The sequence below is a fragment of the Lissotriton helveticus genome, chromosome 8 (genome assembly GCF_964261635.1).
Source record: "Lissotriton helveticus chromosome 8, aLisHel1.1, whole genome shotgun sequence".
NCBI classification, from domain to species: domain Eukaryota; kingdom Metazoa; phylum Chordata; class Amphibia; order Caudata; family Salamandridae; genus Lissotriton; species Lissotriton helveticus.
This window is the reverse complement of record NC_136069.1, coordinates 1,274,911,403-1,274,924,364: the sequence shown is the minus strand read 5'-3', so window position 1 is coordinate 1,274,924,364 and position 12,962 is coordinate 1,274,911,403.

Below are 12,962 nucleotides of genomic sequence, written 5' to 3'. Positions count from 1 at the left end.
TCCTCCCGAGCATGCGTCATGTGATCAAGGCCTCTGTGAAGGCCGAAACGTCATGCTGAGGTGTGCCATCTCCCCGACGAAATAAAATACACTGCTCACCTGCACTTGGGTCTCCTCTCTTCTTCTGCGCTGCAGTATCCAGGATTGGGCTCCAGGCGAGAGTAAGCAGGGACTGTTCATCATATATATATATATATATATATATATATATATATATATATATATCCATACAACCAGCGCAACTCCTTCTGGATCTCCGCGACCCGTGAAAGGTGGCGTGCACGTCGGCGGAGTGAAGCCGACCAATTTGAATCGTTTGAAAACCAAAGCAGACTTAGGAAGCACGCTCTCAGGACATTGAAGAGGTAAACACCGGAATTCAAGAAGTGCTGTTTATTCCACAACGCGTTTCACCGTAAAACGGCTTGATCACGTGGAAAGCTGTTTGTGAGGCATAGTTTTAAAGTAGTAAAACCATAAACATAAACATGGGACTGGTATTCATTTTCCACACATCAGTTAATTACACATTGATCCGCATGTTAAATTCACAAGCGTTCATATACTAGAGGTGCTGTAATATTACTCCTTTAAACAGCAATGAATGACTGGTTGTATCGTAAAAATGTCACGAACCAAAATTAAACTCATAATATAACCAGCATGGATCCTAACACTGCAAGGAAGTCTGTGAAGGTTCACATGTATTTAGCAGGTAATAATACACCCCCAAAATGCTGCATACATTTAAAATAAACGTGTTACGATGGTGCCGATCATGTGACTGTGGAGCCCCAATGGACCCCGCCCACTGTACCGCCCATTGCGTACAGATCGGCATGTGCCTTCACAGTCCAAGTGTTTGTAACAGAACAGCCCGCTCTGTAAATCAATAAACGAACAGCACATTCCTCATGCCCTGCAAGGGCCAGATCAAGTATTCGCAAGTGCTCGAATACAAAAGTGGGAATATTTTACCGTCCTTGTGATTTTCTGTCTCTCAAACAGTCAAGTGCCCATAAAGTGACAACGCTGGAGAAGAGAAGGGAGGGTTCCCGTGAAGTGAAGTGACGATGAAAAAGGGCCCCTCTCTTGCTCCTGCAACAAAATAAATATGTGCACAATTAAAAATGTAATGTAACATGAAACATACTAACATGCTAACATACATATAACTGTAATTCATGGAGCTACTAACATCTTAAGGTATGGAAGACATCAAAGAACGTGCAGTAAAAACTATACAGATCACATAATCATTCTTTTAAATGCACAGCCAGTTCCTCATCCTGGTTGAGACCCCCCGGAGTCTTACTCTGGAAATCTATGATCAATCTAGATTCCCTCTGTCGGAGTTTCAGAACCCTATTGCCTCCTCTAGGATTCAAGGGTATCTGTTCCAGAATAATAAAACTTAGGTATTTGACATTAGAGTAATGATATTCCCTAAAATGTCTTGCCACAGGGTATTTGGGGTCAAAATTGGCAATGGCTCTGGTGTGCTCCAGAATGCGCTTCTTGGCCATGCATGTAGTGCTGCCTATATACCATTTGTTGCATGTGCAAATGATTGCATACACCACAAATGTAGAACTGCATGTGAGAAAAGGGGTAATTCTCTTATTAATCCCATTGTAGGACACTTCCTTGCATGATTTGCTGTTGGCGCAGGCCTTGCAATGGCCACAAGGAAAGAAACCATCTAAACCTTGTACATTTGCAGGAGGGTACGTGGTAATGTCACTGTGGACCAACATGTCCCTGATACTCCTACCACGTCTGTACGTGATGCTGGGTCTGTTGGGTAACTCTTTGCCAATCACGTTATCATTTTTTAGGACTTCCCAGTTCTTGGATATTATTTTTCTAACAGCCTGAAAATCAGTGCTGTAGGTCAAAATGAGTCTGGTCACATTGTCCTCATCACTCTCACTGTTTGGTTTATCACAAATAGTGTCAGCCCTTTTTATAGAGTCAGCTCTAGTCTTGGCTCTCTTGAATACCCAGTTAGGGTAACCCCTGTTCTTAAATCTGTCTAGTATGACCTCGCTTTCCTCTCTGTAAGCCTTGTCATTGTTGCAATTGCGTCTTGCCCGCAACAGTTCGCCGAATGGAATGCTCCATTTCAGACTTTCAGGATGGCTACTGAGAGCGTGCAAAACGCTGTTTCCGGCCGTAGCTTTGCGGAAAAGTTTGGTATGCACCTTGTGGTCAGTGATCTCAATTTTGACATCAAGGTATTCTGTATCAGTCAGGCTTTTGTTCCCACTGAGGACAATGTTGGCATCATTACGGTTTAGTGTGTCGATGAACAGATCTGCCTCTTCTAACGTACCTCTCCAAACAATGAAGAGGTCGTCAATGTAGCGTAGCCACATTACTACATTCCCGAAGTCTTGTTGTAGCATGGGATCAGAATGAATGTCCTTCTCCCATTTACCCATGAATAGGTTGGCCAAGCTGGGTGAAAAGCAAGAACCCATTGCTGAGCCACTGACCTGTCTGTACAGTTCACCGTTAAATAAAAAGATGTTGTTCTTAAGGCAGTATTTTATCATACAAAGAAGCATGCATGTATGTTCCCTGTACTTGATGGGCCTGTCTTTGAGGAAATATTCACATGCTTGCAAACCCTGGTCATGGTCGATTATGGTATAGAGGCTTTGAACATCTAAGGTTATCAACACATAACCCACCTCCCACTGTAAGTTCTCAATTTTCTTCAAAAAATCTTTAGTATCCTTTACATAACTGGGAAGTTCCATCACATACTCCCTCAGAAAATGGTCGATGTACTTGGATACTCTTTCAGACACACTGCCTCGTGAGGACACAATTGGTCTCCCTGGGGGTACAGTGGCATTCTTATGTATTTTAAGCAGTAAGTATAGCACAGGGAGGACTGGATAATCACATTTCAGATATTCAAATTCCTCCCACGTAAGAATGCCCTTCTCCTTCCAGTCAAATAACAAATCCCACAGGCTCCAGGCGAGAGTAAGCAGGGACTGTTCATCATATATATATATATATATATATATATATATATATATATATATATATATATATATATATATATATATATATATATATATATATATATATATACATATATATATATATATATATATATATATTACCTACTGGCGGTCGCCAGTAGGTATATATAGTTAGGATTTGTTCTCTATGGGATTTTTGAAAATTTTATGTCTAATAACTTTGGCGTTTGTGGACGGAATTGGCTGAAATTTTCAGGAAAATGGCACATTTTGTTTCTGAGCAGCCCTTGAAAATTTGGGGGGGGTTCGTCAAGGGGGGGCCGAGAAAAAAGGGGGGTCCCAAAACGTGTTTCTAACATTGAGTTTACCATAGGGCGGTTGGCCTCACTTTTAGCCCGAACGGCTGAATGGATTTGCACGAAACTTGGCAAAATTGTAGGGACTGGTAGCCCGATGTGCCTTTTGTAGGTCTCAATATATGTGCTACAGTGGATTTTGAGAAATTAACGTTTAAAAAAAGATATATATCTGTAACAGCGGACCGGGCAGCGCTCCAGTTCGCGTACTTTGCGCGCAACGGAGCTTTGTGAAGCGAAGCTGATTGGTTCTCCGGCGTCTGTCAACATTCCAAACAGTCCGTAGCGGCCGCCATCTTGTCTCTCGGTAGGATCGAGAGACAAGAGGAGTCCAAAGCGAAGGGGCAAATGACCATAAGGGGGCATAGTAGATCCTCGCTGACCCCCTAGGTTTGATGTGGAGGATTTAAAAGGGCCCCGCGGGGCAAAAAAAATAATAATAATAATAATCGAACGGCTGAATGGATTTGCACGAAACTTGGTAAAATATTAGGGACTGGTAGCCCGATGTGCCTTTGCTAGGTCTCAATATATGTGCTCCAGTGGATTTTGAGAAATTAACGTTCAAAAAAAGATATATATCTGTAACAGCGCTCCGCTTCGCGTACTTTTCGCGTTACGGAGGTTTGCGAAGCTGATTGGTTCTTCGGCGTCTGTAAACATTCCAAACAGTCCGTAGCGGCCGCCATCTTGTCTCTCGGTAGGATCGAGAGACAAGAGGAGGCCAAAGCGAAGGGGCAAATGACCATAAGGGGGCATAGTAGATCGTCCCTGACCCCCTAGGTTTGATGTGGAGGCTTTGAAAGGGTCTCGCAGGGCAAAAAAAAAATATACAGTTTTTTTAGTTTTTTTGCGTGGAGTGCGCCCGGTTCGCGAACCGGGAAGCGTTCTGGGGAGCGTACTTTCTTGAAAATTAGTGAAAAAAGTTAGAGTAAAATAATAATTGTGAGTGATCAGATGTAGGGTAGCTCTGAGAAGAGCTTTTGGGTTTATGGTACATTTAGGTACTTATAAGTAGGTACCAATGCACAGTCTTAAATTCAGAGTGAAAATTCTGTTGCCCTCATCTGAGAAGTGAACTCCATCTCCTCTGTAGATATCTTGCATGTAGTAACGCAAGTTATTGTTGTACAGGGAGCCCATTCCATGGTCTCCCATGTAAGCTGAAACAGATTTGTTTACATGCTTCCTCGATTTCTCAATTTGTGGACAAAATTGGTTCGACCACCTCCATTTTTGTCTTTGGCATATATTTGAATATACCAAGGCAGTCTGAGGAAAAAGTGCCATCAATTGCTCAAAGGTGTCCTTTAAAAGCATTTCCAGACCTACCCCAGTCAAAGTGCCCAAATCATTACCTCCACAGTGCACAATTAACAGGTCAGGTTTTGGCAAATGCATAAAGGTTTTCACCAATGGTATCAATTGGTGACATTTTAATCCTCTGTGGCCAAACCACTTAATTTCCACATCTTGTAAATTGAGGTTAGGTAAATTCCTGTTTTCAGCGTACCTTTGAGCCCAATAGATATAACTATGTCCAACAATCCAGACAGAAAACATGGCGAGAGAAGGTTCTCCTGCAGTCAGATGAAGTGTGGCAATGAAATAGCAGTTGAAAAAATTAGAGTGTAAAATGAAAAAAACTGAGGAGTTTCTGTGTTAATGAAGCAGTAAGAGTGATTGGTGGATTTTGATTGCTGAAAACAGAAAGTTAGTGTGCATGGATGAGTTCGTTGAAAGATGTATTTTGAGTGGCGAAGAAAAAATCATTAAATGAAAGAATGCTCTGGATATGCAGGTGCACTGAGAGTTCAGAGTTCAATTGCAACATTGTTGTGTGAACTTGGAAACACCAGAGGTCTTGCAAGAGGTGGTTGCTATGCAGAAAAAGCAGAGAGGGGGCAGGGTTTTGCTTTGAAAAAAAGTGAGGGAAGAGTTTTGATTGGTGTGACATGAGAGATATGTGTGAGGAATTACAGCATTTCTGTGCTTTTGATAGCTGCAGACTCTGGAGTGCATACCTTTTGCTCTGCTGAAGACAAATTGGTGTGTTTCTGAGACTGTTTTGAAACTCAAAGTATGAATATATAAAAAAAAAGAAAATCGTTTTTGAGGTAAAGGAATGTTTTCAAAATTTATGTGCGCCATATGCCCCCAAATTTCTTTTTCGGGGGTGCAGCAGGGTGTTCTTGAGACACCCCTGCACCCTCGGAAAAATTCGTAATTTGCGATGAGGTAATTGCTAATCGCAAATTGCACCTTCATTCCTATGGGCCTCCTGCTGCATGGAAATGAATGGGTAATTTGTAATTAGCAAATAGGTCATCGCAAACTAGGAATGGTAAAGAATCGCTATTTATTCCTTAAAGTTCGCTATTTAGGAAATGCAAAAAACTTTGATGATACATATGGCGGTTCATCTCTAACAAGATAAGAAGCATAGGGATAGATTTATGATGACTGGCGCATCACCAGGGATGTGTTAGTCATTCTGTGCCGCTGTTCCGTCACCTATGGTGTGCTGCATTTACAATGCGGCGCATCAAGGGGCAAAAACAGCACAGATGCATGACGTATCTGTGCCGTAAAGGTGGCGCATTGCTGGAGTTGTATCGCAAGTGTGATGAAGCTCCAGCAAGGCTCAGGGGTGCCCCTGTCGCAGGGTTTCTGTTCTCACACAGAACTGTGGACAGAGGATTGGAACCTCGGCGAATTAGGGTGTCCCAAAACTCACCTTAGTAATCAAAACCCCTTAGCAAGCTAGGTACAGTGTCACATTGGATATAACAAACTCTCAATGTTTAGACAATCCAGAATATGAACTTATAGTACCTCAGGATACGTGGAACTCATGAACAGTCGGTCGTTATATATTTCTTAGAAACCAGAACATGGAGTTAAGAAGAACACATGTGTATTTGAAATGTTTATTTACTAATGCCGTCTTCTCAGGCGTAGTATCTTAGATAATACAAGTACACATATTATCAGTAGCAAAATTACCAGCATAGTTACTAGTACATAAAAAGCGAATGGTGACAGTATGTTAACATGCTGTAAATGAATAAGAGTTAGCAACACTTATAAGCAGCCGCGGGCCGTGGAGGGAGTTACGGTGGGGCAGGGAGGCGGGGAGGGGGAGGGGCAGGGTGGAGAGGGCTCCACCCTGCCCCTCCCCCTCCCCGCCTCCCTGCCCCACCGTAACTCCCTCCACGGCCCGCGGCTGCTTATATCTCACCCTCCCTAATACACATATTATATTATTTGCTAAGAAGGTCTCTTTGTGTTGGTTTAGGGCGTGCCCATACTTTAGTGTCTTAGATTTGAAGGAATCACATCAGCATACACCAGCTCTCTCTTCATGTGAACCGCATCAACTGTTGTGTATGTGTGTTCGGCAAAGCAATATAAAACCCGCCTCATGCCCAGAATTGGCAGAAGTTGCACTTATGTTATGAATATGAAGTCGTGGAGATCAGACCTCATAACAATTCTGTATCGTGTTGTTCTTGAAACTTCAGCACTCGCTGTACAGATATAGTTTAACAAGCAAAGCAGATAGTAGAGCAATAACATATTATTCTCATGTAAACCACGATGAACTACTAGGTTGAAAGCTAAAGCAACAACTAAGTGTCGTGTGCAGAAGTTGCAAAAAAGGAAAAATGGCGTTTAAACTGGTAATGAGCCCATGCTAACTTAACACGGTGTAAAGATATCCAGGACCTAGATGACACCTCCCCATGATCCGGAAACGAACTGAATAAGATAATAGAAGTGCCCTCTCATGAGAGCAGATTGCAAGTTTATTTGTGGACGGTCCGCAAGGTAAAGCATTAAAAACTAGGAAAATTTAATGCTAAAGAAAAATAAAACAGCCAAGTACTTTATCGAGTCTTAAGCCAATAGGCAAGCTAAATAATAAAAACTTGACAAATAAGTCAATGAATTGTCAATGAAATGCTAGTACTCAGCATATCAAACATGAAAAAGGTCTATGACATAACTGTGTATGCAAAATAAGCTGCAACAGCCTCCAATAGGAAGTCACCGTCTTCATCCGAAAAGAGTTAAGCCATCCAATTTAAAAGCGGAAAAGAACATACGTGCTCTCCCAGCACCGGATCCTCTATCACCATCAGAGGACAGCTCGGTGGGTTTTCAAGAAAGCTCTGTTCCAAGAAAGACTGTGTTGCCGCCAGTAAATTCCAGGGACCAATTAGTCCATGCATCAATGCCACAGCCATAATCCTTTCGCCAGGACAAACCAACTCGTGAGTAATGATAGGAGTCATCAGCTGATTAAAGTCGACGTCAGGAGAAACTGGTCCACAGAGACACAAATCAATGGCCCAATCGAAATCACAGGTCAGGCAGTGAAATACAGGCTGGACACAGGTGAAGTAGGAGAATCGAAAAGATAATCCATATGCCGTGCTTAATATCGCCAACGGCATTGTGCCATAATATTCTAGCATGCGATTGCGGAACAGTGTCAGCAGCTGCAGGGCGGGAGCTTGCACAGGAGGGACATCCATATTTAAAAATGTAAAAAAGCACAAGAGCGTCCGCTGGTAATGCAAGTAAAAATGGGAATCCACGAAGCAGAGTGGAAAAAATAGAATGAAAGAAAGCAGGGATGACTCCAAAGATTTTCTCAAATGAAGTCACGAGACCACTGGTAACAACTTTAAAAAAGTGCATCAGGGCCTTTGTGGAGGACGCGTTAAAGATAGTCCGAACCATCTTGCTGAAATGGAAAGGCAAATCTGTATTGAAAAGGGTCTGCACCTCTGTACGGGTGTTCGCTATGTGAAGCACGAAAGTTTCACGGGCCGAACTCAAGGCCACCTCTCTCTGAGACAAAAGAGCTCTTATTCTTGCCATGCCGTTGAAATCTGCTCCCAAGGTTGGTATTTGTGGCGAGATTGAAAACTCCCTATGTTCATGTGTGGGAGGAAATAGAACATTTCTGCAGCAAATAACCCGTTCACTTACTGTTACGATAAAAGGAATACTTTTAATTAACCCAGAACAATCTTCATTATTGAGCATCAAATAACTACCATTTTCCAACAACTTGAACGTGGGGATGATAGCAGGAACTGGCGTGCCTTGCAACACGCAAGCCATATTTGGTCGGTGTTTGTTGCATGAACCGTGTAACTGTATGTGCCTACACATTAGTGAATGATCTGGCGTCTCAGTGCATTCCTCTCCATTCAGATAAACTTCTTGATCATCTTTGAAACATCTGTATGTGTATGGAAGCGACCAGACCTCATGAAGAAAAGCACTACCTAAAGGTTCATAACGACCTATTGGTATATATTTCATACAATTTGAAAACTTATATAAAGCAAAAGGCAGCGTTATTAAACCGTGGATAAGGCACGTTGCCAAAAAACCCGCAATCCTCTGCTGATGATGTCACTGAGCATGTCATGAATGATGTAATATGTGACATCATAAGCAGTGGATTACGGGTAATAGTATCTCTAGTTTACTCCCCTATAGCTGTCTTTCTTTTAACATAAGTGTCTGTTTCCTTCCCTTATACTTACTGTTCTTTTTAAAAAAAAAATGTTTTGGTTCACTTCCGGTTCGCGTACCGGCGAGCGAACTGGGAAGCGAACTACGAGAAATAGAGGTTGGCACAGTTCCAAATATTGTACCAATTTTTTAATAACGGGGAGGTAGTTCTGAAAAGAACTTTTTTTTAATTGTTTTTGTTGTTTTATATTTTTTTTATTATTTTTCTGAACATTTTTTTACTTTTTTTGAATTTTTCTGAACAGTTTTATATTTTTGGGGGTTTTTCTTGGAGGGGGCAATGAAAACGATTCATTGTAAAGGGCTCAACAGGAGCAACAAAATAAAAAAAAAGTATTTATTATTTGGGGCGTTTCGTACAAACTTGCATATGATTGTCAATAGCTCTGTTGATCAGAGTGATGCTACTTTCTCTGTAGCAAATGAATCCATTGCAATGTACGCAGACTTGTTTTACTTCACCAAATCTCATTTGTATATTTGGCACCATCTCCCTGCCCTCTGGTCCCGTTACTTCCGGTACAACAGATCTTCTGGCCATAATAGGGAGATTATCTAGGTCGTTCCGAAACTGTGCAGCACTGTAGTTGTTAGGATGCCACCTAGTCATATGGCGATGCATTGTGTAGTTTCCGAAACTGTATTTTTTCTCGGTCCCTCTGGACAGTCTATCTTGACATATAAGGCAAGTTACGTATCTTGCATTTACTTTTTTCTGACCTTTGGGAATTTAAAAAAATTGCCAAATGAAGTTTTCTTTCCGGTGAGACGTCCTGGGCTCCTCAGGCAAAAACTGCCTCTCTTCGTGCTCGTCGTCCTGTTCCTCTTCTTCCTCTTCTTGTTGAATTATAACTTGAGCAGGTGGTCCACTCTTCCTTGGATGTGGTGGAGGTGGTGGGGAAGCACCAGCTGAAGCTACTAAAGAAGCCATTGCTCACTGGTAACAAAGGGTCTTTCTCTCACAATGATGAAAGTCAGAGTGAGGAAAGAAGGAGGGATTTTCATCATTTGGGAAAAACAAGAGTTCTCAACCAATGAAAAGTGTTCATTTTAGATTATATGACCTAGTCTTACATCATTAGGAAACCAAAAGCTAAATGAACCAATGAAAAGTGTTATTACCAAGTCACATGACCTGCTGTGTTTACATTAAGCGCTTTGCAGGGCCTCCCGGTTTGCTTCCAGAAACCTGCGCTTTGCGACTCGCTTCGCGTACCAGTTCGCTAACGTAGCACGTCATATGACGTATCACGCGACTACGTGAAACGTCATGCGGACGGGAGGCGTCACGATGTTGTTTTCTAACGCGGCAGTTGCGGTAAAGAAACGTTTACCTGCTCGCGGTCTATTTCGCGGCATCAAGGTCAGCTAACGGGAAGCTTCCCGATTCGCGAAGCGGGAACGAAGAAAAAAAAATATTAAAAAAAAAAATTATTCATAAACATATAAAATATATTTTTGGATTTAAAGAAGAATACATTTTACAGCTACAGATATTAGCTGTTAAAAAACCAATGAAATTCACTGAAAAAACCATAGGTTATAGACCATATATAGTTAGGAATTAGCATTTACAAAACCTTGAAAATTCACTGAAAAAACCATAGGTTATAGACCATATATAGTTAGGAATTAGCATTTAAAAAACCTTATTTTACTCACACAAAACCATTGAAATTCCATATATAGTTAGTTGCACTAACTATATATCGCGCACCCGCAATCCACTGCTGATGATGTCACATATTACATCATTCATGACATGGTCAGTGACATCACTGATGACATCACTGATGACATCTCAAATGACATCACTGATGACAACATCCAGTGACTGTATGTTTCTGTAAAGTTAAAATGTGTCTTACATATTGAAGAATGAGTGGAAGTATAAGTGTCTGGACAAAGGATTTAGTAGGTGCATGACTGAATGTATGAGTGAGTGATTAAATGTGTCTCACTGAGTGCATGGGTTAGTGACTAAACTGTCTTAATTTGTGCATCATTATGTCTGTTGTTCTGTAAACTGCTGCATGTGTTGATCAGTAGCTATATGATTAACTATATGGGTTACTGATTGATTGTCCAAGTATTTGTATGGGAGACTGAGTGTGTGTGTGGCTGGCTGAGAGGTGTGTGACTCTGTGCAGATCAATGTGTACTTGTATCAATGATTGTATAAGAAGGTAAGTATGTGTTAGTATATGTTTGAAAATGTAAGGTGCTCTATGTTTAACTGTATAGACAAGAAAATGGAAGTGTCATTGATTCTTTACAGGACTGACTAGGTGTGTGAGTAACTCCATGGATGAGTGGCAGACTGTGAGTGTCTGTATAGGTGTATGAGTGCATATGATAGTGTTGTAAAGATGAGTGATTGTATGTATGAATGATTGTATGGGTGAATGAGTGAATGTGTGTGTAGACATAGGAATCAGTGAGTGCGTATGTAGTAACTAGTATTGGTGTGTCAATGGTTTCAAAAATTATACTCTGTATTTAACACTGGGTGAAACAGAGGTTATATTAAAATGTGAGGAGATGCATTGTATTGTCACATGAATGATATCATCAGTGATGTGGTCATTGATGTCAAATGAGATGTCATCAGTGATGTCATCAGTGATGTCATTTGAGATGTCATCAGTGATGTCATCAGTGATGTCACTGACCATGTCATGAATGATGTAATATGTGACATCATCAGCAGTGGATTGCGGGTGCGCGATATATAGTTAGTGCAACTAACTATATATGGAATTTCAATGGTTTTGTGTGAGTTAAATAAGGTTTTTTAAATGCTAATTCCTAACTATATATGGTCTATAACCTATGGTTTTTTCAGTGAATTTTCAAGGTTTTGTAAATGCTAATTCCTAACTATATATGGTCTATAACCTATGGTTTTTTCAGTGAATATATATATATATATATATATATATATATATATATATATATATATATATATATATTCACTGAAAAAACCATAGGTTATAGACCATATATAGTTAGGAATTCGCATTTACAAAACCTTATTTTACTCACACAAAACCATTGAAATTCCATATATAGTTAGTTGCACTAACTATATATCGCGCACCCGCAATCCACTGCTGATGATGTCACATATTACATCATTCATGACATGGTCAGTGACATCACTGATGACATCACTGATGACATCTCAAATGACATCACTGATGACATCTCAAATGACATCACTGATGACATCTCATTTGACATTACTGATCACATCACTGATGATATCATTCATGTGATAATACGATGAACCTCTTCAGACTCTAATATAACCTTAGATACAATCAGTGTAAACAGACACTCACAGACTGTCACTCATCCATGGAGTTACTCACACACCTAGTCAGTCATGCAAAGAATCAATCACACCTCCATTTCCTCAACTATACAGTTATACAAACTTTACTTATTCAAACATATACTAACACATATTTACTCTCTTATACAATCCCTGATACAAGTTCACAATGATCCATACCGCCACTCACACATTCACTGGCTCTTATGCACAGTTATTTATATATGTCAACTCTCACATGTACTGTGTTTTACATATGTACTTACTTTGACATGTAGCACTGAGATATCCATTCACTCACCAATACACTCATGCACACAGTCAACCGCCCATACAGCTGTTTCCACATGCACTTTTGAAACCATACATCTAGTGAATCAACTGCTCACACATCTATGCACAGAGTCATACACCTCCCAGCCACCCACACACACACTCAGTCTCCCATACAAATACTTGGGCAACCAATCAATAACCCATATAGTTACTCATATAGCTACTTATCAACACATGCAACAGTTTACAGAACAACAGACATAATGATGCACAAATTAAGACAGTTTAGTCACTAACTCATGCACTCAGTGAGACACATTTAATCACTCACTCATACAGTCAGTCATGCACCTACTAAATCCTTCATCCAGACACTTATACATCCACTCATTCTTCAATATGTAAGACATATTTTAACTTTACAGAAACATACAGTCA